Source organism: Bos javanicus, chromosome 6 (genome assembly GCF_032452875.1).
Source record: "Bos javanicus breed banteng chromosome 6, ARS-OSU_banteng_1.0, whole genome shotgun sequence".
Taxonomy (NCBI): domain Eukaryota; kingdom Metazoa; phylum Chordata; class Mammalia; order Artiodactyla; family Bovidae; genus Bos; species Bos javanicus.
In genome coordinates this window covers 70,740,553-70,760,401 of record NC_083873.1, presented here as the reverse complement: position 1 = coordinate 70,760,401, position 19,849 = coordinate 70,740,553, and the positions used below count along the sequence as shown (strand labels likewise).

The 19,849-nt window shown below is 44.9% G+C and overlaps 1 pseudogene; it reads right to left on the bottom strand.

Annotated features, from left to right (window-relative positions):
• The window catches only part of LOC133249154 (mitochondrial-processing peptidase subunit beta-like), a 57,238-nt pseudogene extending 38,302 nt beyond the window's left edge, over positions 1-18,936 (bottom strand).
• Positions 18,937-19,849: the final 913 nt, after the last annotated feature.

The following is a 19,849-nucleotide window of genomic DNA, read 5'->3' as shown; positions in this document are numbered from 1 at the left end:
GATAGTCCAGTGGGTAAGACTTAGTGCTCCCAATGCAAGGGACCCACATTGGATCCCTGGTTGGGAAGCTAGATCCTGTATATTGCAACTAAGAAGTCCACATATTGCAATGAAGATCTTGAGAGCTGCAACTAAGACCCAAGAATAGCCAAAATAAATAAATGAAGATTAAAAAAAAAACTCAATCAAAGGGAAAAAACACTTGCTATATAAAGAAGAAAAAGCATAAAATGATATCCAGTCTGTGATGAGGTGGTAGAGTCACTGAGGTTTCCAAAAAAATGGAAATTAAAACAAAATCTCTCACTTTACTCAAATCAGATCCCGCATGATCTCACACTGAGTGTTGTGGAGAGGTGGGGATGTAAAGATCTTTATTCCCTGCTGGTGGCCCTGTAGACTGGCATGGTCAGGTCGGCTAGCCGCCTGCTCTGTTTGGTCAAGTTAAGGCTAGTATATCTGATGACTGAGCCATCCTGCTGGGAAAGCCTGTCATCCTGCTGACAAAGGTCCTTAAGGGGATGTATATGAAGATGTTCGCTGTTTCTCACCTTCAGGTAGAGGCCATCTGGGGTCCCTCACTAAGAGAATGGAGAAGCCCTTGTAGTGGATATTCTCTAGGGAGTAAGCAGCGGTTAGCCAAGGCTTTATATATGATTAGCAACATAAAGAGAACTTTGAATCAGAATGCTGAGAGAAAAAGCGAGAAACAGACTGAGGTGTACAGTGCAATACGATTTGTGTACGTTGAATACACAAATATGCATGTACGTTGAATTTGTGTACACAACTTTGTGTACATTGAAAATACCTGCATAGGAGACAACAGTATTTTTTTTTCCACAGGAAATACATAATTTTGTACATACCAGAAAGGTATGGAAACAAGCCTTGCATAGATAGATGGTGATGAGACATCATGAGCTGAGGATTTGGATTTGAGATCTAATGTGGAATTTACAAAAGAAGGGAGGGAGGGAGGGAGTCAGGAAGCAATGAAAGGGGAAGGTGACTCTGATCCAGGCCCTCCTGCTGAGCCAGTTGGTGTCTGGTGAGGCTGTCTCAAGGGTGGTCCTCAAAGAGGGTGATCCAAGGCCTTATCATACAAGGCTGGCCTCAAGAAAATTGCCTGTTGGAGAGATCATTGAAAGAGGGGTATTTGCGGGAGATCTATCCATGGGCTTCCCAGGTGATGCAGATGGTAAAAATCTGCTTGCCAATGCATGAGATGCAATAGATGTGGGTTCAGTCCTCGGGTCAGGAAGAGCCCCTGGAGAAGGGAATGGCAACCCATTCCAGTATTCTTACTTGGAAAATTCCATGGACAGAGGAGCCTGGCGGGCTACAGTTCATGGGGCCGCTGAGAGTCAGACATGACTGAGCACACATTTCTTCTATCCATGGAAAAGCCCAGCCAGAAGAGCAGTGCAGAGACCAGGTGGCCAGAGGTGGATGAGCAGGGTGGGAATTCTGTTTACCTAGTCATGTGCCTGAAGCATCGTGGTTTCTTCACAGTTGGGAATAAAGATATGTGCAAAGTGAACCTATGAGATCAAGCCAGAGTGTCGAGAAATACAGGAAAGACACCTCTGGACCAAGTCTGCAGATGCCGTGCAATGGAGAGGGCACTCACCATCCACCACCCATGGTGCTGGCAGCCACACTGGTTTGAAGGGGCCCAAACTGGCCAGATATATTTGGGCTGAGGGGTATACTGCAGATATAATAATTCCAAGTGAACTAAAAATGTAAAGTAAGACCCACAGGTGCATAGTTAAGGGAACTAAGCGGTAGTAAAATAATTTGTAAGGTTGTACCTGAACTGAAACGTTTCCCTAAAGGGCCTGAAAACCTTGTAAAGCTTAAGGTAATGCATTGAAACAATTCTCTGATATGTAAATGTTTATAGCCAATCTCTGTATGTTTTGACTTTTCTATAAAGGAAACCACTTCTAAATACTACTTTTAAGCCTCCTTTTAGGTATCTTTATTTATCACTTTTGTTCTAGAAGCAGAGGCTTTAAATTTTTTCTTAACCCAGATCCCTATATTCTAGGCTAGGCAGTCCTTAATAAATAATTTAAATTATTCATGTTGCTGGTCTTTAAGGAGCAGTAAGTACTCAGCATGTCACCATGGAAACCAGCGTACTCACTATCAGGCGCTTTCAATCTCCTCCATCGAAAATTCTCCTGCTGACTTGACCATTGAGGACTGGAGACCCAGACTGTAGCTGGGATCAATTCCAAATATAAGTCAATGTTCCCAAGAGTCTCAAAATGCCCTTAAGGGACGCCTGTACATATCAGAAAGGGAGTAACCGTGGATCCCTTAAACAGACTTTGCTTTTTGCCATGACATGGTGAGAAATATCTTGTCCATGCCCATACCTACCTAGTCTACCTTTTCAGGATAGATATGGATACTCAGTTTGAGAACCTCTGGGCCTCTGTCTTCAGTCGGATTCCTTTACGGCATACTCTGCATAGGGAGCAGGCAGAATTGGAGAGAGAGCATGGCAACTCTCAGAGTGGAGATGGAGATACTTCTTAAGTAACTCCCTAGTAACATTCACTTACCCTACTGTTACAGGAAAGAAATACTCCCAGCTAGCTTTAATGAAATACAGTGCTCAATTTTATGTAAGATGTTAAAAATTCTTCCCTGTGCAACTACTTGACTAAAAGGCCACCATCCTAAATATGACACCTCCCACCAGACTCTTCACGCCTCACCCACCCCTGCACGATGGGTGTCAGAGATGGATGGGGTCTCGTCTGGCTCATGGATCACCACCCATGACCCAACACGAGGGCCTGGCCCACGGGAGGGGTTCAGCAAAAACTTGTTGAATGAGTAAGTGATTAACACCTGGCTGACTATTGCTCTCTTAAATGGGTTGTTGATTCTGTAGTTTTCAGACTTCTGGATTCCTTACACCAGCGTCAGTCTCCAAAAAACACATTTCAGGACCCACACAATGGTGCCACGGATTGGAGGTGTCAGGACTCACAACAAAACAGCAAAATGACCCACAAACAGCTCTATGGTGACCACTTCACAGAAGGAAGGCTTTTCTTCAATTTTAGAAGGGTAGAAATCTAATCTAAGGATAAAAGCAAATTTTAAAGAATTTAACATGTTTAACTTCTTGAAATATTTTTACAGTGTCCTTCTTTCCTCTTTTCCTCATAGACCAGTGAACCCTTAGCATGGGTCAAGTTCTTAGGTCAGCGCTTGGAAACCAGATATAAATAACCTGCTTGCTTACAATATTATCAACAATAAATCATTTTTTTCCTTTTTTATTCTCTGCCTAGTGTCTTGCTGACTTCTGGTGTTCAATCTCAAAAATTTTTTCCACTCCTTTTGCATATAATAAATGAAATCTACATTCCTCTCCCCCATAATTTACCTGTTTACCTAAAATACTTTCAGTTGTAACTATTTCCTTCATTTTTCTTTTTTGCCTGTGGTATCAACTTCTTGCTATTTTATGGCTCTAAGAGTTAAGGTTTCCCCTTATCTTTGTCATCTTTGAGACTTATTGCTAACATCTGGTATTCTCATAATTCCTTTAATTCAAGGAGCTTAACGTGCTTTCCATAGTACCTCTAATCCTCTAGTATAGCATTCTTCTATTAACAGAGAGGGAGGCAGGCATTCTGTACCAAGGCTCAGATCTAGTGATTTGGGTGTTGACTTTTTTTAACAACTTCTTCCAGGTTGCAAGCCTCTCCTTAGAGACTATGAAGTTGAGTGCAAGGTTAAGGTTGCTTGGGGAGACTCTTGAATATGAACTCCCGACTCCATTGTCCAAAGGCATCGCTACCTTTATAAAACAACTGGGCTGAAGGGACCTGGGAGAGTGTCCTTCCACTGGTCCTCATCACTGTAGATGTGACTGTCTACAAGAAAACATTTGCTGTAAACCGAAGATATATATTGTTTGTTATAGGGAAAAGATACCATGAAAGCTATTATCCCCTTCAATCAACTCACTTTCATGATGGCTGTATTCAGAGTTTTGTTTTTCCTAGAAAGGGTGAACCTTCCCTAACTGGCTCTCTCCAGGCAATGTCAAGGACAGCAAACTGTGCTAAGATCACCACCTAGCGTCTAACTTTGAAATTACTGCTGTCCTAGAAAAGATCACTAATTTTAAGCTTTGTTCATCAGCTAGAATGAGGGTAGATTTTATTGTGTGTTCTGCTGTATTGATTGTTCCTTTTCATCTTTGCTTTGGAAGTGAATTTTCCCACAATACGGATGGTGGGCTGTCAATATTGCATACGTTTTTATTGTCCAGTGAGTGCACGACCTCATGATTTGGTTTATTGGTTTTAAGTGAGGATTTGACTTTAAAACATGAGTTAAATGCTCCTGAAGATTGATCTTTCAAGACTCAGATTTCACCACTTCCAAGCAGCCTTCTATGACTTTTCTTCAACTTCATTCTCTGCTGGGTGGCTGCCCCATCTTTTTACTTTTTAAGACTATATGTACATATCATAGCTCTTGTCACTGTGGGCTGCGATTGGCTGCTCAACTGTTTTTCATTCCATAGGGTGCACACTCCTCGAGGGCAAGCACTGGGTCTCATGGTCTCTATTGTATACCCTGAACCCAGCACATGGAGGGACTCCATTATGAACATTCTGAATCTGTTGAATGAATGAGGTTTTCTAAGATTCAAGAGTGAGGCTTTTTTTCTTGTAACTCTCACCTTTCTTCTGCACTCAATAAAGCTCAGTAAAGCATTCTATCCTAAAATAGCTGAACCAAACAAAACTAACAGCTCTAGGTAAGATCTTGACAAGATAATAAAAATCCTGATTTGAGGGCAAAATCTTGAATTTAAAGGTGAATGAAGCTCTGATGACAGGCTACATCTGCCTTTCAATATCAGATTCCCTGCTCTGTCTAGTTAACTTTACAAGGTGGAACATAACTGTTTTTCTCTTATACTACAGTCTTAATCAGCCCTCACTGTCTTTATTTTTTAAATATAAATTTATTTATTTTAATTAGATGCTAATTACTTTACAATACTGTATTGGTTTTGCCATACATCAACATGAATCCACCACAGGTATACACGTGCTCCCCATCCTGAACCCCCTCCCACCTCCCTCCTCATACCATGCCTCTGGGTCATCCCAGTGCACCAGCCCCAAGCATCCTGTATCCCGCATTGAACCTGGACCGGCAATTCATTTCATATATGATATTATACGTGTTTCAATGCCATTCTCCCAAATCATCCAACCCTCTCCCTCTCCCACAGAGTCCAAAAGACTGTTCTATACATCTGTGTCTCTTTTGCTGTCTCGCATACAGGGTTATCGTTACCATCTTTCTAAATTCCATATATATGCGTTAGCATACTGTATTGGTGTTTTTCTTTCTGGCTTACTTCACTCTGTATAATAGGCTCCAGTTTCATCCACCTCATTAGAACTGATTCAAATGTATTCTTTTTAATGGCTGAGTAATACTCCATTGTGTATATGTACCACAGCTTTCTTATCCATTCATCTGCTGATGGACATCTAGGTTGCTTCCATGTCCTGGCTATTATAAACAGTGCTGCAATGAACATTAGCCCTGACTGTCTTTTAAAAGTCATTTACAGCAGGGACCAGAGTAGCAAACTACAAGAGGAATAGAAATGGGGGAGCCTGGCAAAGTGGGAGCTCTCCCTTAAGGGAATCCACATCTCCTTCCTGGAGACCTCTTGCCAATGTGTGATAAGTTCCTGTTATTCTCCCAAATTAAAAACTTTAATCTTCCTATTTCTTAGGAGAGACACTCCTTATCCAAGCCTAAGGTGATTAATCCCTCGTGTAATATTGGGTAAAATTACCTGATCCTGATTAGTCGGAGTCCTGGAGTCACTAAGGGCTTTCCTTGTGGCTCAGCTGGTAAAGAATATGCCTACAATGAAAGAGACTTGGGTTCGATCCCTGGGTGCTGCAGTCCATGGGGTTGCAAAGGGTCAGACACGACTGAGCAACTGAACGGAACTGGAGACACTAAAGTACCATTTGGACTCTAAAACTGAGATAAATCACACACATGGACTCATCACTGGAGCTCTCTGCTGGGTGGCTGCCCCATCTTTTTACTTTTTAAGGTTGTAGGTACATATCGTAGCTCTTGCCACTGTGGGCTGCGATTGGCTGCTCACCTGTTTTTCATTCCATAGGGTGCACACTCCTCGAGGGCACGCCCTGGCTCTCATGGTCTGTATTAAATACCCTGAACCCAGCACATGGAGGGACTCCATTGTGAACATTCTGAATCTTAGGAAGGAGATTCCTAAGTTCCTCTTAGGAAGGAGAGGGGGTTAAGAATAGGAGATTTGGAGTCATAGTCACCCGAGCTCAAAACCTGGCTCTGTTGCTTATTTGCTATGTGCTTTTTCAAAAGAATTATTGATACTGCTAAACCTATCTCCTCCTCTGCAAAATAGGGTATAGGCGCATCATACCAGCTCGCAGGGTGGTTGTAAAGATTCAGTGAGGTTTGCAGCATGTAGCCTGCTTAGCGGACTCCATGGCATATGAGAAAGTGCTTGGTGAAAATACTACCACCAAAGACTTGCTGCGGGCAATTCTGTTTTTATCACACTCCTGGACGCAAGACAGCAGGGGTATCCTTCAGGATCTACTGCCGTGTGGTTACCAGGGAAACCACCCTCAAAGCCTGCACTCGGGGCTCTGGCACCGCTGAGAGGCCCAGCACTAGGCAGGCCACAAGCTCTGACCTTGTTTAGCTGCTGCCTCCCTCCACCTCCACCCTCAGCTTCTTACCCTTCTAGACCCAGCTCCTGGGTCACTCCGTCTCTGTAACCTTACCTTGGCACCCAGAACAGATGAATCCCTCCCCTTGACCCTGGAGACACGTCACCCTCGCACTTACAGTTGGCTGTCTCCCCTGCCAGCCTCTGAGCACTGGGAACTCAGGGACCATGCCTCCCTCATCTTCATCTCTCAGTACCTACTTTACACTTGGCATTTAGTAGGCCATCAGCCGATGCTTCTAAAAGCAAAATGTAGGCAGTGCTGTAAACATTTACTTAGAGAGAACCCTTCTACCTCTTGACTCCCGTTTCTCCATCCTGGTTACATCCCTCGGAAGAGCAATACAAAGGGAAAGAAGTGGGCAGCGATGCCCTTTCAACACCGTCTAAGCTCAGAAGCACGCAGCAGGGAGATATTCATTGTTAAATCATCAGTACAAGTGGCCTTTGAATAGAGACAGGAGGGAAGTAAGTCCTGTGGGGACACTCCAGCCAGCCAGTGTGAAGTTGTGGTTTGAGGTAAGTTTGGCCAAGTACTTGCTCCTTTGATATGGACAGCTCTCCCTCGAAGAGTGGTCCACGGGGAGGCACCTCCCCCATCCTCCAGATTTTGTATGGATGGAGCTTTGAAACAGTCCCTGATAATTTTTGCCTCTCAAGTCCCCTGCCAGTACTGTGTTAAAAGAGTAAAAAATAATTCACAAAGTTCAAAGGAATGTCAAGGTGGGACAGATCTATAGCATCCACTGTGCATCTCAAAGGATACGTCCTTGGAGCCGTAGAGGTGAGTCCTCTGGACTGGGCAGCTGCTTCCAGTAGGAATGTATTTATGTGTATGTGCCCAGGGGTCTGCGGGGAGGTTGTAACTGAGCTCTTGTTCTGCTCTGGACCTTACACACAGGGAAGATGGTCTCACGGTGTGAGAAACCTCCAAATTTTCTAGGGCCAAGTTTATTTTTTTTTATTTTATTTTTAAACTTTACAATATTGTATTAGTTTTGCCAAATATCGAAATGAATCCGCTACAGGTATACCTGTGTTCCCCATCGTGAGCCCTCCTCCCTCCTCCCTCCCCATACCCTCCCTCTGGGTCGTCCCAGTGCACCAATAAGAGATCATTCTTGGTATTACAGTCTGTAGTTCCAGGGGCAAGCAATGCTAATCAGAGTTAGGTCCTATACTGTTGCGAGATGGAAGCTGGAGGTCGAGGTGGTACACAAGACAGAGAGGCCATTTCCTCATCTCTGCCTTCTTCTGGGGGGCAGGGGGACGAGGATGAGCATGGCTGGATCTTGTCTGCAAAGATCAGAGATAGAAACCCCCCAAATTAATTACAGAATTGTGAGTTCTGTAAGAAGCGGTGACCTTCCCTGTCCTGGTTAGCAGTGCCAAAGCTTCCTGACCTAGTACACCTGACCTGAGCAGAGCACAGCCACACAGAGACGAAGGACCAAAGACCACTCCTGGCTGGTCTCTGAGGGGCCCAGAAGATGTACTGAGCCTGTGGATTAAGGCTGCAGACTGTGTATCAGATCCAGGGCCCCAGGCTTGCCAGGAAGTGCCAGAGTGATGAGCAAAGAAGTACATTCTATCAGGGGGACGCAGATTTGGGGCTAGTACTCATGGATCAGAAGTCAATGGAATCAAGTGTCTCTTTATTAGATACTGTTAGAGTTTCCATCTGCAACCACAATGGAGTATACAGTTTACAAGATAGATTAGTGGCCAGGAGTTTACAGGAAAGAGGCTAAATATATTTTATCATAACCAGTCCCAAAGGGAGACTTTCCCCAGTCCCCACCCTCAGATCAATGTCAGAGGAGTAACTATCAGAAAGAGGACAGAGGGGGAAAGACCCCATCAGAACTAGCCGCAGCCACCTATGTTGGGAGGGGCCACTTTGAATTAAATATACAACATTGAAAATTTAAAATGAACAGAACTAAGTCTTGGTAACTAGAATGAGACTGTTATAATTACCAAAAGTGAATTAAAAGTTATAGGATTGGACTGAGATGCCTTAAAGGGAGCCACCACCCAGTGGGAAAACGGGGACTTTGATAGAAGACAATGGGAAAAAAGCTGGAAAAAAAAATCAATTCACACTTCTGTGCTATTGAGTCAGATTGCTTCCTAAACTGGTCATGTGTGTATGTATGTGTGTATAGCTATGCTCTGCTTTTTCTAAAAGTTATTCAAGTGACTTTAAAAGATGAATGTGTCTATACAAGGTCAATTCATTTGTAGATAACCCAGTACCATGACTGGGCTTGGGTTAAGAACTTCTTTAGAGCATGAATGGAGAAGGGAATGGCAACTCACTCCAGTATTCTTGCCTGGAGAGTCCCATGGACAGAAGAGTCTGGCAGGCTACAGTCCACGGGCTTGCAAAGAGTTGAACACCACTGACTAACACACACTCGGAGCATGAACTTTGTCCATTAAGTTTGAACATCACCCAGTTCATTGGCTTAACCAAAGGGGGTATAACACAAACCCCATCAATGAGAATGACAGAGTGGCTGTGGTCACAACACGAGTTAACCGTGCTCCTTGTACTTAGGATACTGTTATGCATTCATGCTTTTTACTAGTATGAAAAATCCTGCGGAAGTCTTTCTGGATATGAGCTTCCTGACACTCTCCTGAATGTGTTTACTGGTGTTTTGTGGGTTTGTGGGGGAAGCATCTTCTCCTTGGTGGTGCTTCAGTGGTGCTGTGTCAGCTGAAGCTGCCCACTGAAGCTAAAGGAAGAAGCCTTTCTGGAGGAGGTCACAGAAATCTTGTGGGCTTTCTTTTAAAATAAATTTAGATCTACAGAAGAGAAAATAGTACAGAACGTTACATATTATAAATACATCTTTTGTTTCCAGAACATTACCGACTGGGGACACTTCAACGTTTACTTACATAACAAATTGCCAGACGCAGGTATTAGTTTCTGCTAACCCCTCCCCCCGACCCTGCCCAGTCCATAATGTGTTAACATCTAACATATTCATAGCGTGTACATGTGTGCTAAGTGACTTCAGCCATGTCCGACTCTTTGCGACCCTATGATTGTATCCTGCCAGGCTCCTCTGTCCATGGGATTCTCCAGGCAAGAATACTGGAGTGGGTTGCCATGTCCTCCTCCAGGGGCTCTTCCTGGCCCAGGGATGAAATCCTTGTCTCTTATGTCTCCTGCATTAGCAGGCGGGTTCTTTATTTCTAGCGCCCCTGGGAAGCCCACTCATAGTACATTTGTCAAAACTAAGAAATTAGCAATCCTATTGACTAAATAAAACTTTACCCAGTTTCTCCATGAGTGCCCCTTTCTGTTCTAGTATTCAATCCAGGCTACCCACATCGCATCCTGTTGTCTGATTTCTGTACTTTTAGAGGAGACAACTTCCAAGGTGAGGCTTCTCCTCCTGAAGTCTGTTTCCCTGGCCGCTGGACTTGGCATCAGGAGAAAAGGGTGGAGGCCAAGAATATGCAGTGCAGGTCTTTAAACCTCTCTGCCTGGAGGTCATAAGTCAACCAGAAGGCTCCTGCCCAGTTGCCTGTACCCCTCCCCATCTTATCAAGTCACCTGAGACGGATTCTGGTGGTTCCTGCAGTTTTTATTTGAAAGGGCCTGGCTAAAGTAGCAAAGTGTCTGGATTCTACCTCCACTGGATTGAGAAGATGCTGAAGCGCCAGAAACAGGAGGCTGGACTTTATGTTCTGCTGCCGCCACCTTCCAGTCTTTCCCCTTCTTCCTTTCAACTTCTGCTTCTCCAGACAGGCATTTGCCTCTTTGCTGGCAAGTCCATTTCTCTTTTACCCTGCTCTTCTCTGTATTCAAGGAGCTAATGCCTGCAAACCCCATGCCCCTTTGCCAACAGAGAAGGACGAGCTCAGCCCAAGGGAGGCACTGGCCAGAGACCAGGGAGCAGAAGGAAGAGAGACCTCCCTCCCCCTCTCTGCTTGTGGGGGCAGCTCTAGGAGTGGCCGGGCAGCTCTTCATGGCTCCCTCTCTTGCCAGGGGCCCTGCTCTGGCTCTGATGCCCCCTTTGCCCTTTTCCCCTCCAGCAGTCAAAGTGGTAGCTACTCCCCACTGTTGCTCATCTCTGGGTTGCTTCAGTGTCTCCTATGTGGCTTTTAAACTTTTCTGACACCTTTGTAACTAGTTCTCCATATTAAGTACCCTCTATAAAAACTACCTGGGGTGGATTCTGCTTTCCTTGCCAGACTGTAAGATTGGTACAGATACCCCAATCATCACTTCCTTCTCCTCCTTTCCTGCACTAGCAGAGGAACTGGGGCGGGGGGGACAAAGCCCCACTAATTCTGCTCAAGGGATTTGTCATCACAGGCAGGGAAGGGGCTTCTGGGCTCAGTGGCATAAATGTGGACAGAAAGCTCTACTTTATTCCTTCATCTTAAGCTCTTGCCAATAACCCTGAGTGTGACCTGGTGATAAGCGCTGGTCTGTATTCCATCAAACCAAGAAAATATTGCATTCAAGTATTCTTCACCTATAAAAATGGCAATTTCACTTGACTCTACTTAATAGAGAAAGAAGCAGATAAGGAATAGATAACAAGTAAATTGTCCATGATGACTTACAGCAAATAATAAGGCTAACACTTACTTTTTAACATGTGGAAGGCATCCTAAGGTACTTTAAATAGTAGTAACACTGGAAAATTCATCCACGATGCCTGATCTAAGTGTTTTGTGTATATTGAGTCATTTAATCTTCAAAAAACCCTGCAAGGTCAGTACTACTTCGTCCTGTTTTATAGATTAGGCACAGAGAGGTTAAATAACTTGCCTAAAGTCACACTATAAGTGGCAGGGTCAGGATTTCAAGCCTGGGAGCTTGGCTCAGAAACATATTCCCTGCCCCATGACACTATACATTGTCTTGAAGCAGATATTGTTACATCCACTTTACAGATGGGAAACTGAGAATCAGAGAGGTTGGACAACTTGCCCTAAGTCACACAGCTGCTGCTGCTGCTGCTGCTAAGTTGCGTCAGTCGTGTCCGACTCTGTGCGACCCCATAGATGGCAGCCCACCAGGCTCCCCTGTCCCTGGGATTCTCCAGGCAAGAACACTGGAGTGGGTGGCCATTTCCTTCAACGCATGAAAGTGAAAAGTGAAAGTGAAGTCACTCAGTTGTGTCCAACTCTTTGCAACACCATGGGCTGCAGCCCACCAGGCTCCTCCATCCATGGGATTTTCCAGGCAAGAGATGTGCTAAAATGCCATTAGAACCCAGTGCCATCCAACTGCAAAGCATAAATGCTCCCCCCTTCCATGTTCCATCTCTCTCCGGCTTGCCCTGAGAGGTCTCTACCACTCCTCTTCACTGGGCTCCCTTGTCTCTGCCACAAAAGATAATAATGTACATATTTCATTGCATCTGCACATCAAAAACTCTTGCAGCATTTATTGAGTTTTCTTCTTTGTGGTGCCCTTACTTGTGTGTATAACCAATTTCGAAGTAAATCACTGTGTTTGTGTTAAGACCTCTGCCACGTACAGGGTCTAAGTAGCTCTTTTGTTCCCAGACCTGTTCTCACTCCCTCTACTTACGCCTTCAAAAATTGGGCATTTAATATGGCCTTGATTACACAGTTTATGTTTTATATTTGTGTAGTGCCAAGAAACACAGGTATTATTTCTATGGATAGTAAGCTTCTATTCTGTTTCTTAGAAATGCAGGGCAGGATTTGTATGATATTTTTCTGTTCAAAGATCAGAAATGTTAATACGAAAGATCAAGATGTTAATACTATCAACGTTGAACTGCAAGGGGTTGTAGTACTTAAATTGGCCACAGGAGGGCTCTATTTCTTTGTCCCGCAGGTCCACAGCAATAACAGCTTTTGGGGCCACAGATGTGAAATGCTATTCTGGACACAGTAATTAAACCACACGTAGTGCAATTTATCAAAAATAAGTGAAATTGTTTGTTTAATGGAATTATAAATTCTATCATTTCTTTAATCTCCAAATACAAAGAGGAAAACCTTTTAATAAAATGAATTTGTTTTCCAGCAGGAATTCACAGGAATCTCCCCATTCCTATTTGGATAGTAGTCTTGAAAAATACTAATTCCATATTAAATTACTTAACCCCCCCCCTTTTTTGTGATTGAGTGTTCCAATGAATCTTTCTGAAAAAATGGATAATAACTGAAATGCCGCCTAATCTTGAACGTCATTCTAAGGCTGGATATCAGTCAGGGTCTATGCAGGAAAACAAAAACCACATTTGAAATTTCAACAGAAAGAATTGAAGATGGAGAATTGATCACACAGGTGTGAGAGGGCTGAGGGAGCAAAAAGGGGACAACCGAGGTGATCAACATCATTACCGGTGAGAGTAGCAACTGCTCTTGGGGTTGAGGAAACAGAGGAGGAGGTGGGATTATCAAAACCTAGATGCTCCAGGGAAGGGACTTGGTTATGCCTGTACTCCTAAGAGGGTGAAAGGAAGCTGCTTTAAGCAACTCTGACACTGGATGGACCTCGTCAATGCCAAGGTGAAGGGTCCCTGTGAGGCAAAGTTCCTAAGAGCAGCAGGTCTCCACCCTACCCCAATTCCAGCCTTTTGGTATCTCGCTAGTGCCCCCTACAGGCAGGGCACAACCAGGAGCCAACTGTCAAAAGAGAGGGGTCAGTCCTCACATCACTGAGCGGAACATCAGTTCAGTTCAGTTCAGTTCAGTGACTCAGTCGTGTCCGACTCTTTGACACCCCATGAATCGCAGCACACCAGGCCTCCCTGTCCATCACCAACTCCCGGAGTTCACCCAGACTCACGTCCATCAAGTCAGTGATGCCATCCAGCCATCTCATCCTCTGTCATCCCCTTCTCCTCCTGCCCCCAATCCCTCCCAGCATCAGAGTCTTTTCCAATGAGTCAACTCTTCGCATGAGGTAGCCAAAGTACTGGAGTTTCAGCTTTAGCATCATTCCTTCCAAAGAAATCCCAGGGCTGATCTCCTTCAGAATGGACTGGTTGGATCTCCTTGCAGTCCAAGGGACATAGAAAGGTAGTTTTGGAGCGTGGATCACTCCCTTGGCTATTCAGCTAAGGTACACACTTTTCCTACATGTTTAAAGTTCCATACAAAAATGATAGCTTCTTGGTTTGGCTGTAGATGATATCATGTTCATTACCTTTTAGTATGGACATGGGTGTACTATATAATGGGTTTTCCCCAAGTGTCACTAGTGGTAAAGAACCTGCCTGCCAATGCAGGAGATGTAAGACACCCAGGTTTGATCCCTGGGTTGGGAAGCCCCTGGAGAAGGGAATGGCAACCCACTCTAGTATTCTTGCCTGGAGAATCCCATGGACAGAGGAACCTGGTCGGCTACAGTCCATAGTGTTGCAAAGAGTTGGACACGACTAAAGCAACTTAGCATGAACTATGTAATAGGGACTTCCCAGGTGGCGCTAGAAGGAAAGGACTTGTCTGCCACTGTAGGAAACATAAGAGATGCAGATTGGATCCCTGGGTCAGGAAGATCCCCTGGAGAAGGAAATGGCAACTCACTCCAGTATTCTGACCTAAAGAATCCCATGGACAGAGGAGCCTGGTGGGCTACAGTCCATAGGGTTGCAAAGAGTCAGACACAACTGAAGCTACTTAGCATGCACGTACATAAAACAGCCACTTCCAAAATCAGATTCTAGCTGATGTACTATGTAATTCCCTGGAGAATCCCTTAGTTCTAGAGAACGGTCTTGTATAATAGGAAACTGATGTCCCTCAGTACATAATGAGGATCCACCAGTACAGAAACCCCTTCTCCCCTAGCAAGTTCAGCAGGAAGGGGAGCACCGGTTGGCAGTCATGGCTTTCACATCAGTGCAGCAGTTCCATGTCACCTGATGGAAGCTTTTCTCCGTATGAAATTGGACCTCAGAGACAGAAGAGCCCAGAGTTGCAGGCACGGAAAGCAAATATGCTGTGAGTGGATATTCGGTGACATAGTGAGAAAAGCCACTCCCACTTTTATCCTTGATCCTGGACCTATGGCTTTGGGAGAAATGTATTGGCAACTGATTCAAAGCATATGTGCTGCTGCAGCTAAGTCACTTCAGTCGTGTCCGACTCTGTACGACCCCATAGACGGCAGCCCACCAGGTTCCCCGTCCCTGGGATTCTCCAGGCAAGAACACTGGAGTGGGTTGCCATTTCCTTCTCCAATGCATGAAAGTGAAAAGTGAAAGTGAAGTCGCTCAGTCGTGTCCGACTCCTAGCGACCCCATGGACTGCAGCCTACCAGGCTCCTCCATCCATGGGATTTTCCAGGTAAGAGTACTGGAGTGGGTTGCCATTGCCTTCTCCGCAAAGCATATGTGGCATCCTATTAATTAGAACTCTGACCTTCAGGTGATTCTCCCAAATTGGGCTGTAACTGAGTCTTCCACAGCCAATTCTGCCTTCTACAAGGCCAGCTGCTCCTGGGTGATGGGGTACATGGTGAATGTCGAGTCGTGTCTGACTCTTTGTGACCCCATGGATTATACAGTCCCTGAAATTCTCTAGGCCAGAATACTGGAGTGAGTAGCCTTTCCCTTCTCCAGGGGATCTTCTCAACCCAGGGATCGAACCTAGGTCTCCCGCATTGCAGGCAGATTCTTTACCACTTGAGCCACAAGGGAAGCCCCTGATATGTGGTGAGCCCAGGGAATTTCATGGTGTGAACCCCATTCAACATCTTTTTCTCTAAGACCTGAGTCCCTTGGTCAGAAGCAATGCTATGTGGAATTCTATGCATGTAAATAAGGCATTATGCAAATGCGTTGATGAAAATCTTCGTTAAGCATGGGTTTTTTGATGGCCAGTACACATGTTGGCAGAGAATAAGCTGTTGGATAATAGCATCCAATAAATCAAGTCAGATTTCACCCTCTGTCCTGTCCTTTACCATCTTCCCTACTTTCTTTTTTTGTTTCTAAATGAGATTTTCTGTTTATTTGAGGACAGATATTTATGAAGCCAGAGCCTTGTTGATGCTGAGCTGAGTTTTCACCGTTATTGATGTGAGTCAAGTTTTCACCAGAAAACTTGACAGAGACACATGTCTGTGTCAGAAAGTAAAATGGGGAAGGACAATGGGAGGGGAGGTCACACGTGCATTCAGAGGCAAATGTTTGCCTAAGATTGACTTGGCTTCAGTCTCAGTATTTATTTTGCTGAGCATCATGATTTCATGAAAAATGGTTATTCCACACCCATGCACGTTCAATTATCACCTATATTTGTGCTTCTCTAAGGAGAAGTATGTAAATACATTGCTTTCCCTCAAAATGACCAAGGACTAAAGCAATTTTCTATTTGTTCAATATTGTTATGGCAACACTGTTGATGTTTGGTGCTAGTTTTCAAGGTGATAATACCTTCAATGTTTTGTGCTAATACCAGACACAGCACTAACCCTGCTTGGTGTTTTTACAAGCATTTAAAGAACTGAAACTCACTCCACCCCTGAACATCTTAGGACTGAAATTGTAAGGACCAATTCACAAGTGAGTGTTTATCTAGAAGACACCATCCCCAAGCATCAATTCGGTTCTAGATGGTACCTTGCTTTCCTACAGGAGAAAAAAAAAACCCACCTTCTCTCCTTCTACTTTAGTTGGTTGACTTTTTCACATTTCAGTAGCTTGTTTTGTGGTCAAATTCCCTTCATTCTTATGACTATGGAAAGAAGAAGGTTGAATTTTCTTTAAATATATGTATTCATGATTTTTTTCCCACCAACATTTAATGAGGACCTGCTTTATACTGAGCACTGTGTAGGCACTGAAGATACCTCTGTTATCTTGCACACCAGCCTCAGTGAACCAGGAGACTGACAAGAACAGAAACAAAAAACCTAATTCCTTGCGTCCTCATAGGAATTCCAGGCTCATCCTTGCCTCTCCTGACTTTGGGATGTCCACATGCTTGCAAACAGCGGACTTCCTCTACTTCGCTCTAGGCTGACATACTTTGCATGACCTTGAATTCACCCTCTGTGATCTCACTTCTGGGGAACAAGTAAGGGAAGCACTGGTAAACCCTGACCATTGAAACCAGAACAGCTAGCTCTGCTGTCAGAGTCAAAGGGTGAGGACAAGGCCAGAAACAGGAAATGACGCTGAAGCGGGCAGGAGCTGTGGGAAGTGAAGAGCGGGGGTCTAAATCTTGCCTTTTATAGGGTGTGGAGACAGGGCTATCACTCAGGATTCTTCATGTTGCTCACTGTCAGCTCCTGGGCACTGCATTCACATAAATCACAGTGTGGCTGGCAGCAGCTCAAGACGTGCAGTGCTCGATCTACGCAACTGTGCTGGCCTTGCTCCCAGGCCTGGTTCGTTTTACCTTGGGCAGTAGGGCTACTGTAGTGCCTGGAGGGCTTTACTTGGAAACCAGGATGGGGCAGACATACCAGCATCTTCCTCATCACTCCATTTCCTTCTGCATCAGAATATGTCAACTCTTTTCCACGTCAGTAGTTTTACCCACTCTCAGAGCTACTGCTGTGCTTAACCCTTGGTTTTATACTGAATCTAGTGATATCCACATTGCATTTATCTCAGCCTTTTTTTCTTTTAAAGGCTGCTTCTTCCTGGAAGAAGGCAGTCTGACGATTCTCCCACTGTGGAGCCTCAGTTATCTTTAATACCTGCTTCAGTCCTCAGGCTTCAACTTCAACTTGGCCTTCAGCAATTGCCTTTCCTTAATGAGCGTTGTTCTCCTGTGCTGCCTCTGGAATATTCATATTAACTCCCGTTCCCGAAGCTGAACCAGTACTCAGCTTCTAGCTAAGTGTCTTTCCCTGAGGATATTTGATTCCTCATGCAAGCTGATGCCTCAACCCTTTATTCAGGTCCTCTGGTAGTCATTAGGCTAACTCACTACTGTGTCATCCTTCCAGGCATATGGTAGGATTGCACTTAACCCCCCTCTTAGAAGTTCCATGTAGCATGTGACTTGTTCAGTCAATGAAATGTGACAGATTATGACACTTCTGGGCAGAGGCTTTAGAATCTGGGGCATAATATGCCATGCCCTTTCCCCTGATGAGATGATCAAGAAGACACATGTGATGGTGAAGCCAGGAGTATCTGGGTCCTTGAACGACTAATGAGAGCCTGCCTGACAACCACGTTGGACATGTAACATGAGAAATAAACGTGGGTTGTGTGAAGAAACTGAAATTTTGAAGTTACTGCGGCCAAACCTTACCTATCCTGACAGACACAAGGTCCCTGAAAGTCTGGAACTGCAATGAGCACACACAACTCAGGCTTTACTGCTCTGTGCTCTACCAAACCGATATGGTAGTCCAAAAAGCAGTCAAGTGAAAACGACGGCAATTATCCTGTACTGAAATAATTTCTCACCTTCACAGTCATCACTTCTGCCATCTTGAAAGAGGTCAATAGACTGATCTTGGGTGCTGTGACTGCCACAGTGATGCAACTGCAGAGAGGGAGGAAAGAAGGACAGTGGCACGCTGCCTTGCAGTCCTGGCTTACAGAAGAACTAAGCTGTTTCCAAAGGGCTTTATGGTTCACCTAAGCCAGAACAACAGGACTCTGGCTCATTGTCTGGAATGACAAAAGCAAACATCATTCCTGAGTCAGGAATATAACAAAAATGCCAAAGTTGGAAAGAGTGACTGTGCCCAGGGTTTCTTATTTGATTCCTTTGCTCCCAATCTTTCCTTTCTGCTCGTCCCCAGATGGGGACCATGATCCGTGATGCTCTCATCCAGGTATGGAATCTGGAGATTTATGACTATAACCAACAGATCTGTTTAGTTAAAATTGCTAAGTTGGCAAATTTCATTTTAGAGCCCTACCCTCCTCAATTCTCAGCCCTCTGAATATTCCCTGCTATAGCAAGGCTCCTTCTGGAAATGCTGGCTATCAAACAGCCTCCCTTGGACTGTTGTTAGCTGGTAACTACTTCAACAAACAGCATTGCAGCATCTCTTCATTCTGCATGCCTCATGTGAGAGGCTCTGGGGGTAGAGATATGGTAAGGTCACTGACTTACAGCCTCGCGCAGGGCTGATGGGTCATGTGCAATGGGCCCAGTCCAGCCTGCCACAGGCTTGGTGGAGTTTCTTGGAACACAGCCATGCCCATTCACTCACATGCCATCTGGGGCTGCTATGGGACTACCTCTGCAGAAGTTAATATTGCAGTTGCAGTGGAGACCGTGTGGTCCACATAACCTAAAATATCTACCATCTGGTCATTTTCAGAAAAAGTTTGCTGACCCCTGTCGAGTGGACAATTGGCCTTCTAGGGGAGTTTGCATTGTTGTCACGGTTCTCTTAAAGGACAATTCTGTGAGACTCAAGGGTATTATGTTAATGGGGGAAATTCAGGCATAGGGAGCTATTTTGAGGAAGGAAGTCATGTCTAGCTGCTGTCAAACCATACATGTCAGGCAGCTGCCTGCTCTATCAGTCCAGGAAAGTGGAGTACTGCTTCCAAATCCCTGTGCAAAACAGCGTGCGTAGTGGAGCAGAGGCTGCTTGGCTTTCATGGCTGGGGCTGGTTCCATGGAAGAAGAGGCGAGCACATCCTCTCTGTTGCTCCGGAGGCCCCTTGGCTTCAGGGTGGCCACAGGAGCCGAGTCTGCCTTCTTTACTCCTCTGGGTTTTCTGATGACGGCAGAGTGAATGATTTGTGAGCACTAAAGAAGGATTTCATTCATAGCTCTCTCTCTCCACCGGCACAAATGGGGAGTTTCCATTGTTCTTTTTTTTTTTTTTTCCTGCTCAGGGGAAAATGGAAAAAACCAAGGCAGGCTCGGGTGGGAAGGCTTTTCCTGCACTGTGTTCACTCCAGGAGTAAGAAGATGGCTGGCTACCCTCTGAATCACCCAGGCTGTCACTGGCCAAGAAGAATCCTGCCCCTGAGAACAGGGGCCAAGCAAGTTTCCTTGCCAGAAGGTCTAACATCTTCTAAGCAACTTGGCCAGTGCTTACTCCTGAAATGGGGCCTGGGCTGAAGCCTCTGCCCTGCATGCGTGTCACCCGGGGGA